The sequence below is a fragment of the Rutidosis leptorrhynchoides genome, chromosome 1 (genome assembly GCF_046630445.1).
Source record: "Rutidosis leptorrhynchoides isolate AG116_Rl617_1_P2 chromosome 1, CSIRO_AGI_Rlap_v1, whole genome shotgun sequence".
NCBI classification, from domain to species: domain Eukaryota; kingdom Viridiplantae; phylum Streptophyta; class Magnoliopsida; order Asterales; family Asteraceae; genus Rutidosis; species Rutidosis leptorrhynchoides.
In genome coordinates this window covers 78,873,342-78,896,145 of record NC_092333.1, presented here as the reverse complement: position 1 = coordinate 78,896,145, position 22,804 = coordinate 78,873,342, and positions in this window count along the sequence as shown.

Sequence of the window (22,804 nt, the reverse complement as noted above, 5' to 3'; positions counted from 1 at the left end):
TTGATCCTCGAATACTTTTATGACCGTTAGTGTCACTTGACGTTTAGAACGAGCTATGTACTTTGTACACGTTAAACTTTGGTCATAATTGGAATATTATGACTACGTAATACTAATTGTTATTTTCTAATGACAATTACTTGGCTTATTGGTTGCTTAATTACGCTTAGTAATTTACTAATGCACACTAGTTAGTCTTAATGGACTTTCTACCTTATTGGACTTAAGCCCACCCTACTCTAGCTAATGGACTCTTAAATTAGCCCAACTTTAATAAGTTTATGACCCATTAAAATGTAAGACAAAAACCCATTAATATGAGCCAACATACTAGCATTTTTGTTAACCATTACCACACATGTAGCATGGGATCCCAACAACAAGCATCACCTTTAGACCACCACCATGCAAAAAGCAAAAGGTTGTCTCCCTTGTCCCCCCAAAACCCACGGCCAAACACCCCCACCACCACTATAAATATCAAGCCTTGATCTCCCATTTCACACTTGATCTCATTCACATTTTACACACACTTGCTCTCTAATATTCTCTCTAGTTTTTCTCATACTTAAAACTTGTAAGTTTCTTGATTTTCTTCTTCTTTTTCCTTCTTTATTTTCGACATCATCATCATCATTAAAGGATCAAGCTTTTTAGCTTTTTGATCTTGTTATATCTTATAGATTCAAACTTTGATTTGAATCCTTCAAGAACATGAAAGATTCAAGCTTTCTAGCTTTGGATCTTCATTATTTTGATGGATCTAAGCCTTATAGCTTAAGATCACTTTATTTTTGTTAAAAGATCAAAACTTTTGTTTATGATCTTAATGTAACTTGTAGATCAAACTTTTTGCTTTAAGGATCTTCAAGAACATTAAAGATCCAAGCTTTCTAGCTTAGGGTTTCATTTTTTTGTTTAGATCTTAGCTTTTTAGCTTATGGTCTCATTACTTTTACTACATCTTAGCTTTCTAGCTTATGGTCTCATTAATCTTGTAAAAATCCAAGCTTTCTAGCTTAGGGTTTCTTAATACTTGAGATCTAAGTTATTATTGTAGATCCCACTTACTTGGAACCTTTTATAATTTTTATGGTGATAAAAATCAAGTCTTCATCATCTCATATGATGAAGATGCATAAACTTGTGTCAAAAGGACAAAGGTTGAAGCTTTATTGTGTTTATGCAATAAAGAGACAACCTTGATGTTCAAAACGTTTAGAATGTTAGCTTTTACTCTTAGTTGTGTGTTGATGGTTGAAACTTGGTCAAAGTGATGCTAAAACATCAAAAAGTTGTACACTTGAAGCTTACGCGCATCAAGGATGAGAACCGTGATGAGCATCAAGCACCAAGAAACCCACCAGAGCACTTGTTTACTGTTTTTCGGGGTCTGATCAGACACCTAGGACTTCTGGAAAGTTTCTTTTCAGATAGTTTGTTTCGAGTAGATGACTTTTCGTTCAAGACTCGCCTAAATCCGATATATGGTTTAGGATTTATAGCCTTCCGAAAATCACTACGCCTTTGTAACGACGTGCTGAAAATTCTGACCTACTCGCGCTTGAACCGTCGCCACGGTCAAACGACATCGAGTTAGGATCTGAAAATTGGATAGCGGTACAAGGACTTACATACGGAGCCTTTTCCACTGACCACGCGTCTTTTCGGTTTGTATAGAGGTCGTAGCAGCTGTCCGAAGTCAGCATTTTGTTTCGATCTTTATTCTTGTTGAAAACTTACTTTATATTTTACGAATGATGATGATGATGATGATACTTAAGGCTTAACTTATTCACTTTTAAACTTTTGGGGACAATATACTGACTTAATAACCTTTGACTTAGGTTGAGGACCTTTCGGACCGACTTACTACTTGCATACTTTTCATATCGACTCTTACCGCACATTCACTGTGAGTTATAGCTCCCTTTTACTTTAACTATTTTTGGGACTGAGAATACATGTGCTTTTTATGTTTTACATACTAGACACGAGTACTTAAACTTTATATATGTGTGGGATGACATAACGGCACAAAGATTCCCCTTAGCTCGGTAACGTTTAGTCATTGGTTTATGAACCGATGAATGCGAATCTTAGATATGGATCCATAGGGTTTGACATCCCCACTCGGGCTAGTCGCGCTAGCATTCAACGGGTGTTTAATACTTCGTAAACTTACGCACTTGCCAGGTGTACTTTTAGGGGGTGATATTACTTGTTAAGTTAGTTACCGGGTGCCCACGGATAAGCATATACTTTATCATACTGATTGAGATACTGATTTGAAATGCTCGTTTGAAGCACTAAAATCTCGTGGTCTACATTACATTACTGATTACAAACAAACTATAACTCACCAACATTCGTGTTGACTTTTTAAGCATGTATTTCTCAGGTGCTTAGACGTTGTTGCTTCCGCTGTTAGACTTGCTGTTATAGTCTTGGTGTTATAGACTTGCTGTTACAGACTCACTGTGTTAGACTTCCGCTGCATTACTTAGAGATGTCTCAATCATGGAACTTTTACTTTGCGTTCACAACTTATGTTACATTTGAACAATGGCTTTGTAATGAACTTTGTGTCACGTACTTATGTTAATGCTTTCTATTCGCAGAAGCACGTTATCTTTGTAAAACATTTGACGTTGGTAAAGACGTCACCTTTTCATGAATGCAAAACTTGTTTTAAAACAGCATTTAGTATTGTACCGTGTGAAGGACCTGTTGTTGATGATCCGTACACATTGATTTTGTACGGGGCGTCACATTTGGTATCAGAGCATTGGTTGTAGAGAATTAGGTTGCATTAGTGTGTCTTGACCGAGTCGAGTAGGATTCACTAATAGGACTAATCTACAACTTGCTCGTTTACTTGTTTCTGCGGAACTGCTGCATGCTACTGCTTACTATTACTGCTATATGATCTTGATGTATGCTACTGCTTATTCTCGCTGCTGCATGCTACTATCTGCTTTTTGCATGATACTTCTGTTTGATACTGTTATTATTGCCATGCTATGTATTGCTGTAGACGATCTAGGCTGCTGTAGTTATTATGCCTGATTACGTTCTTGCTACATGTCTGCTATTCGCTATACCGACTTGGAAAATTTATCTTTCCTAGTTCAGATGTTTTTCTGAACCCTTTTCCCACTCGTCTAATCCTAAGGACTAGTATTGTAATCCACCTGTTACTACCGTTTCACCGTTCCAGAGATCGAAACATTACTTCACGCAATCTCGGAAGAGTACCCCTCGGATTACACGCTCACTAAAGTTTATCCTCGGAGGAGGAGATATGTGAGGACTTGTCGGATTAACCGCACCTCGCCCCACCCCCCAGCTCACCCTAATTAGCCACGTACAACGTATGAACATTAGAAGGTTGTTCAGTTTCCGCAAGTTGGCCCGTATCCCGTACGCTTTCATGACCGTCACTTATCTCTTTCATTCTTCACCACTACTCGACGATCTAACGACACTTCTGGACTTAGGTCCCTAACACTCTTAGGCATTGGATAAGTCGGGAAGGCATCTCCTTTCATAAGGTCAGAGTGTCTTCTACTGATGCTCAGCCATACCCAAAGACTTGGGAGTCGCCTCAAGACATATCGTATTACTACTTGCTACACGTACAACTCGACACGAGACCGAGATTGAATTTATAGAAAGGAACCTAACGACATTACCTGAACCCAAATATTTTGAAGAAAATTTCGGAACATTTAGGCATTGATGCATGACCTACGGAACCTACGCACCCACACCGAGAAGCTGTGAGATTAATTATGTAGATTTTGTTTTGAGATAGCATAGATAAGGCACTGTTAGATGAAATTGAGTAGAACTTGAAGTGATCACGTTACATTGACCATATGGAGTGATATCGGAATGAACGTACGATTCACTACATGTCTAATAAGTTACAAAAAACACGTCTAATTAGTTTGCAACAAAGGCCTTTTAACTGGAACACGTCTAAATAAGTTTAAATAAGTTAACGGGTTATATAACTTAACGAGCTCCGTTTAATCAACCTATCCCTCACGTCTCCTTTGTGAGGACATGTCTTCCTCATCTTTCAATCAACAGCCACTCCCTTTCCTAATTTTCTCTTCTCAAAAACCCTCAATTTGCTTTGCTCAGAAACCCTAAACCAGCCCTAATTTGTCCGCTGCTTCCTTTCGTTCCATCTATCTTTTGCGAGGAATTGATCTACGATAGGTTTATGTCTGATTCTTCTATTATTTGTCATCGTTTTGGGTTTAATCCTTTCGTTATTATTGCAGTGTATTACAATCGTTCTTCAACAGGTAATATGTTTTAATATCGGCACCAAAAAACGCAGGTATAAATGGAAGGTAGCCAAATTAATTGTAAGCTTTTGTGATATTTAATCGCTTCAGTTTTTTTGTGTGTATCGCTTAATTATTTAATACTGATTGGTAGCAACACTGTGAATATTATTGAAACTAAAAGAAACAGAATTACAGAGTTTACATATTCTTTTTATTTGGTTGAATGCAGGTGTTGCAAGTTTAAGATATATAGTGATTACGATAATGCACAAAAGGTATTTGATGAAATGTCAGACAAAACTTAATTTATAAGGTAAGAATTTGTAATACCCCGTCAGAATCCACTAATGGTGTATTAACTCCGGTCCCACAGTTTAGCGGTCATGCCCTCTACATGAGACGTTTCTGAAAAGTATTCGCATTAATTATCAAAACAAAGTCATTTATTAAAGAAATATAAGTGAAAAGTAGTTGACACAAACGACCAATGTAAATAACTCAAAGCATAACTTAAAACATCGTTTTCATTTAGAATATGTGTTCTTGAAATAAAAGTAATAAAATATGCTGGACATCGTTCAGTTCTAGCAGCAGAAAAGCATAACAACTTCTGTATAGCGGAAGCACTACCTCTATGGACCTGAGATAAAAACATGCAAAACGTCAACGAAAACGTTGAGTGAAATCTACAGGTTTAGTAAAGCATTTCGTAAGTCAGGCCACAAGATTTCTAGAAAGCATCGTAAAAAGCATACATTATCATGAGCACTTGATTATAAAACTTTAACCTGCGGATAGCTAGGCTACACGTCTTCCCTTTACCGTTTCTAAGCATACACCGATCAAGTGTACAAGTAACAACAAAATAAGCACCCGTTATGTTGGGGTGAGATTTGTCAAACCTAACGGTACCGTCCCTATAAGTCGAGCTTACATAAAGTAATTAATATAATCAAGCTAAGGGATTTTTGATCTGAACTCATATGTATAGTTGTTTAAGTACTTGTGCCTAATACGTAAAACATTTGTAAAAAAGCATGTTATCTCATCCCTGAAAAATGTAGTAGGGACTGTAGACTCACCTTAGCAAAAGCGCTGAATTCTCTTAATAAAATCGTACAGTAGTCGAACAATCTCGACTGAACAACACAACCTAGTCAAATAGGTCATCTTAAGTATACATATAGGTCACACTATGTCAACCCATAGTGTACACAAAGTTCTAGTGCTCAGACTGACTCAACAAGCAATTAAAAGTCAACTAATCCAAGCAAGTCAACCAAAGTCAACTCAAAAGTCAACTCGATCAAAGTGGTCAACTAAAGTCAAACATATCAGTAGGTCATGCGAACATGGTCAATATGTCAAACCTAAGTCAAATATCACTTTACAGCGCATAGTTAAGCAAATTGCACATTCACAGTTTAACGCATGTCTTTAACATACGCGCATCATAGAAAGATACAACTATAACTCAAAGAACATAATTCAAGAAATCACGTAAGACCCTGATCCTGTTTCAGTAGAATGGGACGTTGTCCAAATTTTGGGACGCCGTCCAGTAAAGAAAGGTGGGACGCCGTCCAAGATTTGAGACGCCGTCCAACAGAACTGACGGGCCAGCTGTTAGTTTATTTTAAAAAAGGCGCAAATTGGTAATTTCACTTGGGTGTTGGTTTGGAGCCTTCATAGCTGATCCATTAGCCATTTGTGGATCTCATTCACCCACACAAACACTCTCTTCAAACCCTAGTGAGAGAAACTCACTTTTAGTGAGACAGAGCTTGATTTGGAGAAGAAGGAGTTGGATTCTCGCCAAAGCTCGGGTTTTAAAGTTGTTCATCTCGTTCACGGCTACATTGTGGTAGTATTGGTAAGTTCAAACTCCGAATTTCATTTGTTAGATTTGATATTCAAGTTAGGGTTTGAGATTGATTAGTTGTGAAACCCTTTTAGATGATGAAGTGGGTTTATGGTGACTAGTTATTCTTGTCACTTGGCGGGTTTTGGGTTGGTTGACTATTTGGCCATGATTAGGCTTTGATAATAGGTTTAATCGCTAGGTTTAGTGATTATGGAAGTGTTGGAACCCATTTGGGGGTATTTGGTTGACTAATTTTGAAATGGGTCAAAATTAGGGTTTATGTGTCAAATTGGGCAAGCCGAGTGTTTAACACTTGTGTACGGGTTTAATTGGCGTATTAGGACCATTCTCACTTGTGTTAGTGATTATTGGTTGGTTTGGACGCGGTTTCGTGCTTGGAAATGCAACGGGTCGAAATTGCACTAAGTGTCGATTTGAGTTAGTCCGTAAATCCACTCTAAGTGTGTTGTTTGTATTGTGATAATGGAATATGTACTTTCCATTGGCGAGTTGCGGATTATTTTGGTAGCATTCATCAAGGCGACAAGGTGAGTGTTAATATTCTATGTGCATATGTATGTGTAGGATGGGTGCGGGTCGGGTGAAGTGGTTCCCGGTTATAGAACTCACTTCATATATAGGTGGATTTGATGGGCTTGTGTAATAAGTCCAATTGGCACGGTTGTGCGTTTTGGTTGACCACCTTTGGTTAGGTTCACACTTCGTGTGTACGTTATCACATGGACTTGTGATATGGAGTTATATAATCCCGATGTAGTGGGATTAGTATTGAGTTACGATGGTGCAACCCCGATGATGTGGGTTTTAGGAGGTAGTGAATCTCGGGTAGTGCGGATTCATGATGACTCGGGTTGTTCGGTCATCTTATTGATGAGGTAGTGAATCTCGGGTAGTACGAATTCACTAAGGCACGGGTAGTTCGGCCCACCTCGGTTGTTGAAGTGGTGAAGGAAGTAAATCTCGGGTTTTGCGAATTCATTAAGGCCCGGGTTGTTCGGGCAACCTTCATGGGTTTAAGGTTAAGGGGTTAACCTTTTTGTATTATCGGTTGTATTCTTGTATATGCGTATATATACTTATTGTATGTTGTAGCTAATCTTACGGATTTGGCTTGGTGGTACGTTAGGTATAACATTGTTTAGTTATGCTCGGATTGCGGTATGTGTTTACTATTTGTGTGTTGGCGATGCGTATTCATTTTATGCATATATATGTATGTAGTATACTTTCACTTACTAAGCATTAGCTTACCCTCTCGTGGTTTACATTTTTATAAATATGCATGGATGCGGTGGCTCGGGTAAGCATGGGAACTAGAGGACTTGCGTAGTTACTTAGAAGACGTGCTTTTGGATTTGATTAGGATTGGGTAGCGTATCCCCAATCACCATGGTCGGTCTTTGTTTTTGTGTTACAATTTATATGGTCGAAAACTTGTATTTTGTACGAAAGTCGTAAAACGGCCGATGCGGGCCCGGTGTCGTAAAACTCAATTTTATTGTGGAAAACTCTTAGTTTTAATTATTACAACATATTGTGAAAGTATTTTCGTGTGAAAGTGTCGGGAAGCGGGTTTTCCACTCGCGTAAAATTGTAAAGCTGATCAGAATGTTTTAGTTCATTTGGACGCCGTCCAGTCCTTCAGAACTGGACGCAGTTCAGTTAGCTGGACGTCGTCCAGATGTACTGTCCCACAATTTTTTTTAAGGAGTGTTTTTGGGTCGGATAAAGGGTTGGGTCATTACAAGTGGTATCAGAGCATGGTCTAAGGGATTTAGGTGACTTGAGATAGGTGCCTAGACTTAGACTTTTGTGTGTGTTTATTTGTTGCGGGACTTGTAGGAGTACGGGTTGGAATGGGAAATGTGGTTACTGCCTTGGTTGTAGGTGGACTAACGTTTATATTAATATGCGGATATTATTAATATTATTGCATTGTGTTTTGTTATTGTTTGTGTTTCGAATATCATCAAGCAAGATAGTCGTTGTACTAACAAGTTGATACAGCGTGTGTGCGTAATAAGGACTTGCAAACCTTATTACGGGTGCAAATCATGTCTAACAAGTGATGTACGACGAGTGTTTAGCAAGATGGGGCGGTGTTGTGAGTGTGATTTTATACGTTCGTGGACTAATCGTTTGCATTCTTTAGAATGACGACGCGAAATGAGATCGAGACGAATGATGAAGAGTTTAACGCTAGAGTTGCGACAGCCGTTGCGGAGCAAATGGGAGCGTTTCGAGAAGAAATGGATAGGAAGTATTCCAAAATTTAAAGTAGGGGTGAAATGGAGCGTTGTCATAAGAGCTTCATGAGGACTAAACCCCCGATGTATGACGGGAAACCGGATCCTTTGGTAAGTACGACGTGGATCTCGAATGTCGAAGGGTGTTTTTGTACTATTGATTACCCTCCCGAGAAGATGACAAGACTCGCTACTAGCTTGCTGCGGGGTAGGGCGAAGGATTGGTTGGATGGTAAGATTGATCTTGTCGGTGGTGAGCCGTTTATGGCGTTATCGTGGGACGAATTTAAGGAGGAATTCTTCGAAGAGTTTCGGACTGGAGCCGATTTGATGGAATTGTGTGATGAGTTGCGAAGTTTGCGACAAGGATCTATGGACTTGAATACTCTCAAAACGACCTTTATGGCGAAGGCTCGTTTTTGCCCGGAGTATATGGGGAATGATCGTATGTTGATGGAAGATTTCTATCGAACATTGAATGACGACTTGAAGAATAAAATTAGTAGGGGTCAAGCAAAGTCGTTTGTGGAGTTATTCGCGGTGGCTAGGAGTTTTGAATGGTATTCGCGATCAAAGATGTGTGAGCCTTCAAGTAAGAGAAGGGTTGATTCGTACAGTGCCCCAAGTAAGAAAAATAAGGGTGCAAGTGCGAGTACGGGTAATGTGGGTAAAGGCTCGATGGACTCTCGTGCGCCTAGATGTTTCAATTGTGGTGTTAGGGGCCACAAGTTATGGGAGTGCACAATGCCGAGAAGTGATGACGGAATGTGCTACTATTGTCATAAAGAGGGACATCGCAAGCCGGATTGTCCTGAGTTGGCGGCGCCGAATGCCGCAAGGAGACGTTAAGGTACGTCTCGTTTTAATAAATATGTCTTTTGAATATTTATTATGTGTCGTTGTGTACGAGTTTGTTGAATCATTGTGTTGTACATATTTTGTTATGGGTGACGTTCCTAGTGGAATTTCCCTATGGTGACGTTTTGATTGGCGGGCGAAGGGCGTAAGACTTGGTGCAACCAAGCATTCCTTAGTGTTTGGGAGACGTTTCTACCAAGCCATGAGAATGGGCTTTGGTGTTCGGTTATGAGCGCGTGTTCGCTTTTTTGTTGAAGATGGTGAACCATCAGGTTCATCGGGTGGATAGAACCCTTGAGATCGAGTGTTTGATCTCGACATATGTTGGTAATGGAGTCTATGTGACGTGATGTTAGGTGCCTCTTTCATACCTTCTAGCGTGGTGTTTGACTCTGATGGTGTTACGGTTACATTGTACTTAGGGTACCCTATAGAAACCCTTAGGTACATGAGTGACTAGGTGGAAATGTGACAAGCTATGGCGATCGGAGAATTGCAAGAATAAAGTTTGTGAAATTTGTGGTAAACATTTCGTTCGAAGTGATGAAGGATAGGTTAAAAATCCTTCGTATGCTCAAGGTTGGAGCAAGATGTGGTGATGGGTCGTGTGAACCCAATTGTTAGAAAAGTCTACCTTTCGGTAGAATTGTACGGTTGTACAAGGTGTGTTGTGTTGGTTTTGTGTCGTTGTTTAAATAAAGCCAACGGGTGACGGTGTGCGTCAATTTCTAATGTACGAAATGAATTCGTAAGGATTCGAGTATTACGACCGATGGAGAAATTGGTCACGTATGTCGGAGAGTGGTAATTATCGCGGATGATGTTACCACGGCGATTCGGTTATGGAACGTAGTTCCTAGGGGGGAGTTACACTCCCGCGCAAGGAGGTTTTAGTGTGAGATTTCGGATAATGCTCATAGTAGATCCGGAATTAGTGTCGGGACCTAGATTTGGTCGATTTGTGGTAGAGTACAATTTCGGTTAAATTGTACTTATGGTTTCGGATTTGAATTATCACCGAGGTGGTTGATGTCGTGCGAGGTGTACGTGAAATACTATATATTTTACTACGAAATACGTTACAAATTACACAAGTTTTAATTATTTATTTACAAATGGGATATAACTAAACCTTGCTACAACACTATAGGCAGTGTACCTAATCGTAGAGTAGTATAGTTTTTAGTAAGTCCGGTTCGTTCCACAGGGAGCTGGCTTATTTCACACTATATTTTAATTAACTATATTTGTACAAATATATATAATTATATATAATAATATATAAAAGGGGAGTTTACCGTTTAATGACCGGTTTGTCGATTTTATATTTTAAGCGAAGCGTATAGTAAATGACGATATTTAACTAACAATATAAAATAAATAACAATAATTAAAATGACAATAAATAAAAGTACGAGGAAATATGAAATAAAATATATTATGCTTATTTAAACTTCCGTAACCATGATGTTTGACGTTTTGATTTTAATTTATTGTCCTGGGTTAATTGTCCTCTGTCCTGGATGTATTTGAAACCTATCTGGTTTTTGTCCATAATAGTTCATCGGTCATAATTATAAACTGCTCGGCAAATTTAACCTTATACCCGAAGTCAAATATTCCAACTAACTGGGGATTCGAACTGTAACAAGGTCTTAATACTTTGCTTAATGAATACACCAGGTTATCGACTGTGTGTAAACCAAGGTTTTAATACTTTGTTAACAATTACCCTTGAATGTAATCCACCCCTGTTTTAATGAGTCCATTGACTATTAATCCATCCCCGTGTCCGGTCAAATGAACAATAATTCGTACTTGTAAATATCCCGCCCATCGTGTCCGATTAAGCGTATGTGGTTATATATAGATACGTCAAATCATAACCTTTATATTAAATTAACGAGGTATCGTTAATTTAATATAAAGCCCATTAATAGCCCATAGTCTAATTTCCACAAGTGTCGTTCTTTTGTCCAAACCCCAATTATGGTACAAAACCCAATTACCCCGTCTTTAATATTTAGCTCAACATCATGATTACTTCGGCTCAAATAAGCATAATAATAACTTAAGTACGAGACATTAATTTAAAAAGGAGAACATAGCTTACATTGATTATTTATCGCGTAGTAGTACACGGACAGAGTTCCGACTTTAAAAACCCGTAAAATAACCTTTACATAACTCGAACTAATCTAATATAACACTAATCTATATTATATATATATATATATATATATATATATATATATATATATATATATATATATATATATATATATATATATATATATATTATATTTATTTATATTATACTAGGGAGTATTATTATTATTATTATTATTTTACTCGCAGAATTCGTGACCTTTTATAGGAGTTTTGATTTCTGACAGCTCCGCGAGTCGTGGAGTTTTTAGCCTTCAAACTCCGCGAGTCGCGGAGTTTGAAAATCCAGCTCAGGATCATTTGTCTCATAGCTTGTCGACATAATTTTTAAATATATATAATATATAAATAATTTATATAATTATTTAAATATTATATTATATTCTTGTGCATAGTTGACTTGTAATTTTTGGTCCGTTGCGTCGGGCGTTGATAGTTGACTCATGTCCCGGTTCCGGATTTTCGAACGTCCTTGCGTACAATTTAATATCTTGTACTTTGCATTTTGTAACTTGTACTCTTGTCATTTTTAGACGTTTTTCATCAATAAATTGAACCTTTTTAATTGTATCTTGAACATTTGAGCTTTTTGGACGTTTGTGTCTTCAAATCTTCGTTTTCGCCTTTTGTCTTCGCACTTATTTATTTAAACAATTACAATGAAAATATAATACAATTACATATGAAAACCTATTATTTAGGAGGGATATTGCTATGAAATATATGTTCCTTTTTAGCCTTATCAAACATCCCCACACTTGAGAATTGCTTGTCCTCAAGCAATACAGAACTTGAAATAAAAACATACATGAATCACTTTTTTATTCATCACACTTCGTACATCAATGATTTTGATATGGTGGTATAAACAATGATAGTAATGATAGAACCATGGTTAAAGGTGGGTGTGTCATCCACAGTTGCCTCGGGTTTAGGTCAACGACACTTGCAATCAAATAGCCGATTTACTTTCGGTTTCCAAAGCAAAGTGCACATTTGAAAGGCGGTTTACAGTCCCACATGACTATGAAAATGTAGATCCTTAAGGAAATTGGATCTTTATGAAAATATTTGATCTTTTGAAAATTCAATCTAGCTTTTACCCTAGATAAGTTTTCCGGAATAACCCTTCACCGGTGTTTGCAAAATATTTTTGTGGGTTGTGTGGGTTTCAGATTTGAAAATTTTAGCTCAACACTTGTGGTTTTGTGTTACCCACTTGCTAACCTTGTATTAGGAAAGCAACACGTCTAGTTTACTTGTCCCGTATATTACCTTTCGGCAAACTACCGTCCGGTTGTAAAAGAAAGCGATGAACAAGAAACTGTTAAGGCAATGTCTAATGACATGCATTTGATTATGGTCCAAAAACGTGTCGGATGCTATTACTATCCTTTGTAGGAGCAATAGTAAAGATCATCCTTATAATTTTTCGGTCTGGCACAAGGTCCTGTCTTCGACCAAGCTATGCAACCACCGTTCTTACGGTTGACACCCGATTTGGTTCAGGTGACCTAATGAATTCCAGGTGAATTCCTAGGATTTTACGTTCAATGGTAATGAACGCATTAAAAATGGGTTTTCAGAAAACAAATCGGTTTGTAATTTTGATCAAAATATTTTCTCGTTCAAGCTCGAGTTTAGATATCATTGAATTCCATGAGTTTAAATTCTCAATCTTTAAGGTCAATCTCAAGGATTGAGTAATATCAGTCTTAAAAGCTGATTTTTAATCTTTAAGGAGATTATCCTTTCTGGAGATCTGATTCATTAGTCTTATCAAGCTAATTTGCACGGTGCCCCCCCATTGTACGAGATAAATCCTTCTCATGGTTAGGATAAATCTGACCACTTGGTGACCCTGTTTGATGCTGAGGTCCGTAGATTTCCTGCTGATTTTAGAGATGACTTTTCTAGATTTTTCGTCAACCTACAGCTGGTCTGGACGACAACTTCCTGACCTAAATCAAGAAGCGCGTTTCTTTTTCGGAAGACTTTACTTCCTTTTAATGATGGAATTGATTCATCGTGTAGATCCATCTTTTCTTTTCTTTCATCGGGTAAAATAGTTAATTTAGTCCAAAACAAAAGCACCTGCAATAAACTTTACAGAAACATGTGATAGATAGTTTTTAATTGAATAACTTGGCACATTCTCCCCACACTTAGTTTCTTTCTTTGCCTTTTTATTCTCCTTTATTCCATTTTAAATGAATTCAATCGTTTTAGGGTGTTTCTCAATTTATGTCCTTTCCGAGGTAACGATAATTTCGGTATTAACACCTAGTTTTCACCGTTCATAAATATATATAAACATGATTTTAAATTCATTTAGTTTAAAATTTTTCAAATTTTCATAAAATTTAGAAAATAAGCCAAGTATAAACCCGAGAGAATTTATAACCCTTCCCCACACTTGAGATCATGCAATGCCCTCATTTGCATGAAATCAGACTCTAATTATAAATTCACGAGGGTGATTAGTGTAGAAAAGTGATTGAAAATACCCAGTTTGTAATTATAAAGCTCGTCGAATGATAGATGGCGCGGCTCATCGTTCATTCCTTCTTGTTTTATCACACATATTTTTCTTAAAAAACGGTTGCTTTTCTGAACTGTTTGCTAATCTTTAATAATGCGTCTTTTACCCTAATTTATTATGCATGTTTATTAACGAGTTATGCACTAACCCGAACCCCTAATTTAACGTTAAGTGGGGTTAAACTTCCCCACACTTAGCTGACGACATGTGAAGTCGGTAGAATAAGTTCCACGAATTAAAATAGTGAGCCAGTTATTCACATCTCGGGTGGTATAAAATATATTAATGGGTTTAAAGTTTAGACCCACCCGATCGTCACTACTTAATTCTTTTTTAAGTGTAGCTTTTAGTAAATGGATATGTCTCTTTTCTGGTTCTTGGTCAAATGGATCGATATAAACCGACATACATATTATAGGGTGGACAATTTCTAACGTTTCCTTCCTTTTATTCTCAAGATCAAAGTTTTCACCTCTATTACCCAATTGGGTGAAATCCGAGGTGTCATTATCTATTACAGCTCGTAGTTCATCTTCAGTAGATGACTCGTCTATTGAGAATATTGGGTTGGAAGGTTGTGGAATGGTGAATTTCGGGATTGGAGTAGATTCTTCTTCATTAACGGTACTTATCAGTCCCTCCATTTTGGTCTCGGGGGTAAAATTTTCAACGTTATTGTTTTCCCAAGAGTACAAATTTGTTACCCTTACTTCTTCTTTATCCATTGATGGATCGATGATTTCGTCGGTAGAGGCTATTGTGTCGATATGTTGTGAAATTGGTAAGACTGAATAAAAAGTATCATCGGGATAGTTGGTGATTTCGGAGCTCTCGAATTCATCAAAATTCGATGATATGAGATTTTCTTGCACAATACTCCTCAGATAAACAGGTGTGTAATCTGATAGAGTTTCAGCTTGCCAGTTTACAAACTCTCTCATTTGTTCATTTTGAGCATTAAGTTCTTCGAGTTTGATTTTCATATTGTCTAATAAATTTTCAGACACGTAATTTTCCTCGTCTACTGGTTGTTGAGTTTGGATATATTCTTGGGAATAATCCCAATTTGAATTGTATTCTTCATAATCATTCCATTCAGGTTCCGTGGGTGCGTAATTTTCCATAGGAACGTAATAATAACATTCCCATGTTGAGTGATAATCTCCACAGATTTCACAACCAGTTATTGTTTCGTCATTCGTGATCCAAGATTGACCGAACGAATTATCATCAACACTCGTTTGAGAGTATTGATTTAATTGATTTTGGATATCAAAAAGAGTTTCCATAGCCTTGTTTTCAAAATTTTCCATTTTATTGCGATGGCCAAATTTTAGCTACAATGTGGTGCATTTACTAATTATCCTATTAGTTATAAAAATAGAAAAACTTATATAAGTTGTCCAATTAATAGACTTTTCTGCTTTTGCCCACGTTTCGAATAGCCAAAAGATGCAGCAGGGAGCCAGAACCCTTTAAATCGGAAGCTCACAACTCAGCCACTAACAAATCCAACTATTACTACGAAGCAGAAAATTATTAACGTCCATTAATTTAACCACTTAAATAATTTTTCTTTCTGTTTGAGATATTAGATAAGAAATAGAGAAAATTTCTAAGTCCTAAAAACTAAAGCGTCGAGAAATAAGAAAGAAAAAGAATGCGCGTCGAAAAACGTCGAAAAATAAAAAAAAGAAAATAGCGCGTCGTAACTTAAAAAGGAATTAAAAACTAAGAATTAAAAGTTGCGTCTAAAAATATTAAAGCTTAAAAGAAAAACTATATCCCAAATGGTAATAACTTAAAAAGGTACTAAAATATAAAAACGGCGTCGCAAAATTCTAAAACACCTAAATCTTAGTCTAAAGAAAAAGCACTTAAGGGATTTTACGGCAAAGCCTAAAAATCTAGAAGTAAAAATAACTATGGCAAAAACTAAGTTTAAAACTAAATATGAGCTAAAAATACAAATATTACGCTAAAACGATTAAAAAGGGACAAAATATAAAAATATACAAAAAGTTATAAAAAGTATAATTTTTTATAAAAATATTATTTTTATTTTATTTATTTAATAAAACTATTAATTTTATAATTTAATAAAACTAATTAAACTAAATAAACAAAATAATAATAAAACTAAAACTAATTAATAAATTAATTAACTAATTTAGGGTTTATTAATAATAATAAATAATAATATACCGTAATAAATGCTGGTTTAGGGTTTCAGGCGCGTCAGACAGGGTGGCTCCGCGAGTCGCGGTTCCACTTGCCTTAAAACTCCGCAAGTCGCGGAGAATGTAAAACGTTTTTTTTTTTTAATTTTATATTGTTTTTCTAAAAATATATTTATACAAATATATATTAAAAATATAGCATTTCGCCGAGTTCCCCGGTAGCGGCGCCAAAAACTTGATGTCGTGCGAGGTGTACGTGAAATACTATATATTTTACTACGAAATACGTTACAAATTACACAAGTTTTAATTATTTATTTACAAATGGGATATAACTAAACCTTGCTACAACACTATAGGCAGTGTACCTAATCGTAGAGTAGTATAGTTTTTAGTAAGTCCGGTTCGTTCCACAGGGAGCTGGCTTATTTCACACTATATTTTAATTAACTATATTTGTACAAATATATATAATTATATATAATAATATATAAAAGGGGAGTTTACCGTTTAATGACCGGTTTGTCGATTTTATATTTTAAGCGAAGCGTATAGTAAATGACGATATTTAACTAACAATATAAAATAAATAATAATAATTAAAATGACAATAAATAAAAGTACGAGGAAATATGAAATAAAATATATTATGCTTATTTAAACTTCCGTAACCATGATGTTTGACGTTTTGATTTTAATTTATTGTCCTGGGTTAATTGTCCTTTGTCCTGGATGTATTTGAAACCTATCTGGTTTTTGTCCATAATAGTTCATCGGTCATAATTATAAACTGCTCGGCAAATTTAACCTTATACCCGAAGTCAAATATTCCAACTAACTGGGGATTCGAACTGTAACAAGGTCTTAATACTTTGCTTAATGAATACACCAGGTTATCGACTGTGTGTAAACCAAGGTTTTAATACTTTGTTAACAATTACACCAATTACCCTTGAATGTAATCCACCCCTGTTTTAATGAGTCCATTGACTATTAATCCATCCCCGTGTCCGGTCAAATGAACAATAATTCGTACTTATAAATATCCCGCCCATCGTGTCCGATTAAGCGTATGTGGTTATATATAGATACGTCAAATCATAACCTTTATATTAAATTAACGAGGTATCGTTAATTTAATATAAAGCCCATTAATAGCCCATAGTCTAATTTCCACAAGTGCCGTTCTTTTGTCCAAACCCCAATTATGGTACAAAACCCAATTACCCCGTCTTTAATATTTAGCTCAACATCATGATTACTTCGGCTCAAATAAGCATAATAATAACTTAAGTACGAGACATTAATTTAAAAAGGAGAACATAGCTTACATTGATTATTTATCGCGTAGTAGTACACGGACAGAGTTCCGACTTTAAAAACCCGTAAAATAACCTTTACATAACCCGAACTAATCTAATATAACACTAATCTATATGATATATATATATATATATATATATATATATATATATATATATATATATATATATATATTATATTTATTTATATTATACTAGGGAGTATTATTATTATTATTATTATTTTACTCGCAGAATTCGTGACCTTTTATAGGAGTTTTGATTTCTGACAGCTCCGCGAGTCGTGGAGTTTTTAGCCTTCAAACTCCGCGAGTCGCGGAGTTTGAAAATCCAGCTCAGGATCATTTGTCTCATAGCTTGTCGACATAATTTTTAAATATATATAATATATAAATAATTTATATAATTATTTAAATATTATATTATATTCTTGTGCATAGTTGACTTGTAATTTTTGGTCCGTTGCGTCGGGCGTTGATAGTTGACTCATGTCCCGGTTCCGGATTTTCGAACGTCCTTGCGTACAATTTAATATCTTGTACTTTGCGTTTTGTAACTTGTACTCTTGTCATTTTTAGATGTTTTTCATCAATAAATTGAACCTTTTGAATTGTATCTTGAACATTTGAGCTTTTTGGACGTTTGTGTCTTCAAATCTTCGTTTTCGCCTTTTGTCTTCGCACTTATTTATTTAAACAATTACAATGAAAATATAATACAATTACATATGAAAACCTATTATTTAGGAGGGATATTGCTATGAAATATATGTTCCTTTTTAGCCTTATCAGTGGTAATGTGGTGAATCTCGTTGAGAGATAATGGGCGTATTTGGCGAGCAAGGTAAAATCCCTCGGTTAAGGGATGTGTGTGTCGAATTCTCTTCTAGAGAATTATTGTTTTGTGCCTATGTGCGATATAGGTGGTTCTTGCTCGATTGTGATAGCTATGTTCGCGTATGCGTATGATTCGTGTGCGGAAATTCCAGGCGGTGTGGAATGATTTTAAGTATGCGTATATACTTTGTTTGTGGTGAATGGTTAGTGTAATTCGTTAGGATTTACTATAGTTTAGCAGTGCGCGATGTTGCACTACTCGTTGTTTGAGGCCAAAAGAGCGTATGTGATTGGTGGGTTATGGCCGTTGATTCGGTCCGCTAACGTCATCATGGGTGTAGTGTTATATCGGTATGGTATAACGTTATCGGGAAATTCGAGTACCGATGGGGAATGGGAGTACCATTCTTTGCGTGTGGTTTGGGACGTGAATATCGGGTTGTTCGTATTCACGATATTTCGGGTAGTACGATTGTCCATTTCACTTGGGTGTCGGTTTGGAGCCTTTATAGCTGATCCATTGGCCATTTGTGGATCTCATTCACCCACACAAACACTCTCTTCAAACCTTAGTGAGAGAAACTCACTTTTAGTGAGAGAGAGCTTGATTTGGAGAAGAAGGAGTTAGATTCTCGCCAAAGCTCGGGTTTTAAAGTTGTTCATCCCGTTCACGGCTACGTTGTGGTAGTATTGGTAAGTTCAAACTCGGAATTTCAGTTGTTAGATTTGATATTCAAGTTAGGGTTTGAGATTGATTAGTTGTGAAACCCTTTTAGATGATGAAGTAGGTTTATGGTGACTAGTTATTCTTGTCACTTTGCAGGTTTTGGGTTGGTTGATGATTTGGCCATGATTAGGCTTTGATAATGGGTTTAATCACTAGGTTTAGTGATTATGGAAGTGTTGGAACCCATTTGGGGGTATTTGGTTAACTAATTTTGAAATGGGTCAAAATTAGGGTTTATGTGTCAAATTGGGCAAGACGAGTGTTTAACACTTGTGTACGGGTTTAATTGGCATATTAGGACCATTCTCACTTGTGTTAGTGATTATTGGTTGGTTTGGACGCGGTTTGGTGCTTGGAAGTGCAATGGATCAAATTGCACTAAGTGTCGATTTGAGTTGGTTCGTAAATCCACTCTAAGTGTGTTGTTTGTATTGTGATAATGGAATATGTACTTTCCATTGGCGAGTTGCGGATTATTTCGGTAGCATTCATCAAGGAGACAAGGTGAGTGTTAATATCCTATGTGCATATGTATGTGTAGGATGAGTGCGGGTAGGGTGAAGTGGTTCCCGGTTATAGAACTCACTTCATATATAGGTGGATTTGATGGGCTTGTGTAATAAGTCCAATTGACACGGTTGTGCATTTTAGTTGACCACCTTTGGTGAGGTGCACACTTCGTGTGTACGTTATCACATGGACTTGTGATATGGAGTTATATAATCCCGATGTAGTGGGATTGGTATTGAGTTACGGTGGTGTAACCCCGATGATGTGGGTTTTGAGGAGGTAGTGAATCTCGGGTAGTGCGGATTCATGATGACTCGGATTGTTCGGTAATCTTATTGATGAGGTAGTGAATCTCGGGTAGTACGAATTCACTAAGGCACGGGTAGTTCGGCCAACCTCGGTTGTTGAAGTGGTGAAGGAAGTGAATCTCGGGTTGTGCGAATTCACTAAGGCTCTGGTTGTTCGGCCAACCTTCATGGGTTTAAGGTTAAGGGGTTAACCTTGTTGTATTATCTGTTGTATTTTTGTATATGCGTATATATACTTATTGTATGTTGTAGCTAATCTTACGGATTTGGCTTGGTGGTACGTTAGGTATAACATTGCTTAGTTATGCTCGGATTACGGTATGTGTTTACTATTTGTGTGTTGGCGATGCGTATTCATTTTATGCATATATATGTATGTAGTATACTTTCACTCACTAAGCATTAGCTTACCCTCTCGTGGTTTACATTTTTATAGATATGCATGGATGCGGTGGCTCGGGTAAGCGTAGGAACTAGAGGACTTGCGTAGTTACTTAGAAGACGTGCTTTTGGATTTGATTAGGATTGGGTAGCGTATTCCCAATCACCAAGCTCGGTCTTTGTTTTTGTGTTACAATTTATATGGTCGAAAACTTGTATTTTGTACGAAAGTCGTAAAACGGCCGATGCGGGCCAGGTGTCGTAAAACTCAGTTTTATTGTGGAAAACTCTTAGTTTTAATTATTATAACATATTGTGAAAGTATTTTCGTGTGAAAGTGTTGGGAAGCGGGTTTTCGACTCGAGTAAAATTGTAAAGCTGATCAGAATGTTTTAGTTCATTTGGACACCGTCCAAAGGGCTTGGACGCTGTCCAGTCCTTCAGAAATGGACGACGTCCAGATGTACTGTCCCACAAAATTTTTTTAAGCCGTGTTTTTGGGTCGGATAACGGGTTGGGTCATTACAAATCATGGCAAACTCCAGATCACAACTAGACTCAAAATCGATTCTAAAAAGTCCGGCCAAGGCCTCATACGACGTCTACAAGTTGGGTTTGAGAAAAGGTCTAGTTACGGTTTACCAAATCAGTTTCAGCACGCGCATCAGTTTTGAAACATTTCTCCAAAAATATAGAAAATAGATTTTGATGAACGACCAATTGGAGATTACTTCAGACATCTCAAAGTTTTAGTGATAAAATAATCAAAGACATCTCTTTAGCCAATTTGTACAATGTAACCAATCTTTAGTCAACAAACAGATATATCATTTAGTCGAGCTTATAACTCATGGCAAACAACGTTTTTGCAAGTTAACATAAAAATGAAATACATAAAGGAACATATAAACTGACATATTCCAGAAGATCAAAACCTCAATCAATTTCTAGTTCACTCTAGATATTTTCTTTCACGTTCGAAAACAGTTTCAGCTCTCTTTATAACATGAATCTTCGTTTTGACGTACCGAGAGCATCACAAAAGCTTTTGGCACAAATCTTAAGTCTAACATGCATGATTTTTCACAAAGATTACAGTAGTACACTTTTTATTAGCCAAATCATAAAGTACATAACCCAGAAAATTCGTATATCATGTAGACCCTAACGAAAACTTCGACTAATCATATCTTGAGCATACGATAACGAAATCAAGCAAAATCAAAGTCCAAATTCAATAGTTTTTCGATACTCTTCCATCTAAACACATTAAAAGATCAGTACACAATTCAATTTTATCAGATTTGCAAGATTAAATTCTTTTTTCATGCAAACAACATCAATTGATCGATTAAATGATAAACGACAATCATTAACATCAATAATTGAGCACTAGACTTGATTACACTATGTAATTGACAAAAAAAAAACTGAATTATAGAAATTAGGTTTTGCAAATATACCTTAAAATCACAAATTGTTCACACAATCGCGTAGAGAACGACAAGGGGATCAACGTTCGTGTACAAGCTTTCTTCCAATTTTGAGTTTTGAATGTTTGTGTGTGTGTGTGTGTGAAGGCCGACGGCCAAAGAGGGAGAGGGGAGAGGGAGATGTCGACTTGTAGGGGAGAAATAATGAGGGTTTCTAGCTTAATTATCCTTTTATAGTTAGTAATTAGGGCCTAAACACAACCCACTAAGATCCACTAGCCAAAACAAGTCCATTAAGGGGTCTATGGGGTAGGTTCGGCCGAATGGCCCTTTTATGGGGTCTAGGGCTCAGTTTTGCTTAATTACTCGTACGCGCGTGGTCCGTTTCGAATACCGTTAACCGTACAGGGTCTCCGGAACGTTAACTAGTCGTTGAAACGCAATCACCGGGTTTAATTCATTAAATAAAAAATAAATTAAATAAGTTTTTCGTAAAGTCAATAATTATTAAAAATAATTATTTTGTCATTTTTCCGAGTTCCGTAAACGGAAAAGCTTTCTAGGCGATTAATCGTAAAGTTTTATAGTTATTTCGCTATCCAAAAAAAGTTCATAAATTAATATAACATATTAATTCAACTAATCCACTAGGATCAAGTATGCATTTAATTCCATTATACACACAAAGTCTACGTAAACACCGTTAAATATTTAACGGACAAGTTGTCACACCCCCAAATAGGGCCTGGGTATTTGTGACTAATTATATGAAATCACAGTTGTATAAACGAGAACGACTCTATATGAGACGTTTTATTGAGTTTTGCAGCGGAAGATAAATAGATTACATTGTATTTAGAGCATTAAATGTTTTTAAATGAATTGGTAAGTAATGCATGAAGACTCCAAGCATGGCAAGAAATCATCATCAAAACAGCAGATATACAGCGGAAGCAATATTTAAGTACCTGAGAATAAACATGCTTAAAAAGTCAACACGAGGTTGAGTGAGTTCATAGGTTTATCATAAATCAATAGTTCAGTATAGCATTAGACCACAAGATTTCAGTTTAAAGTTGATTGATACTAAATATATCAATCGA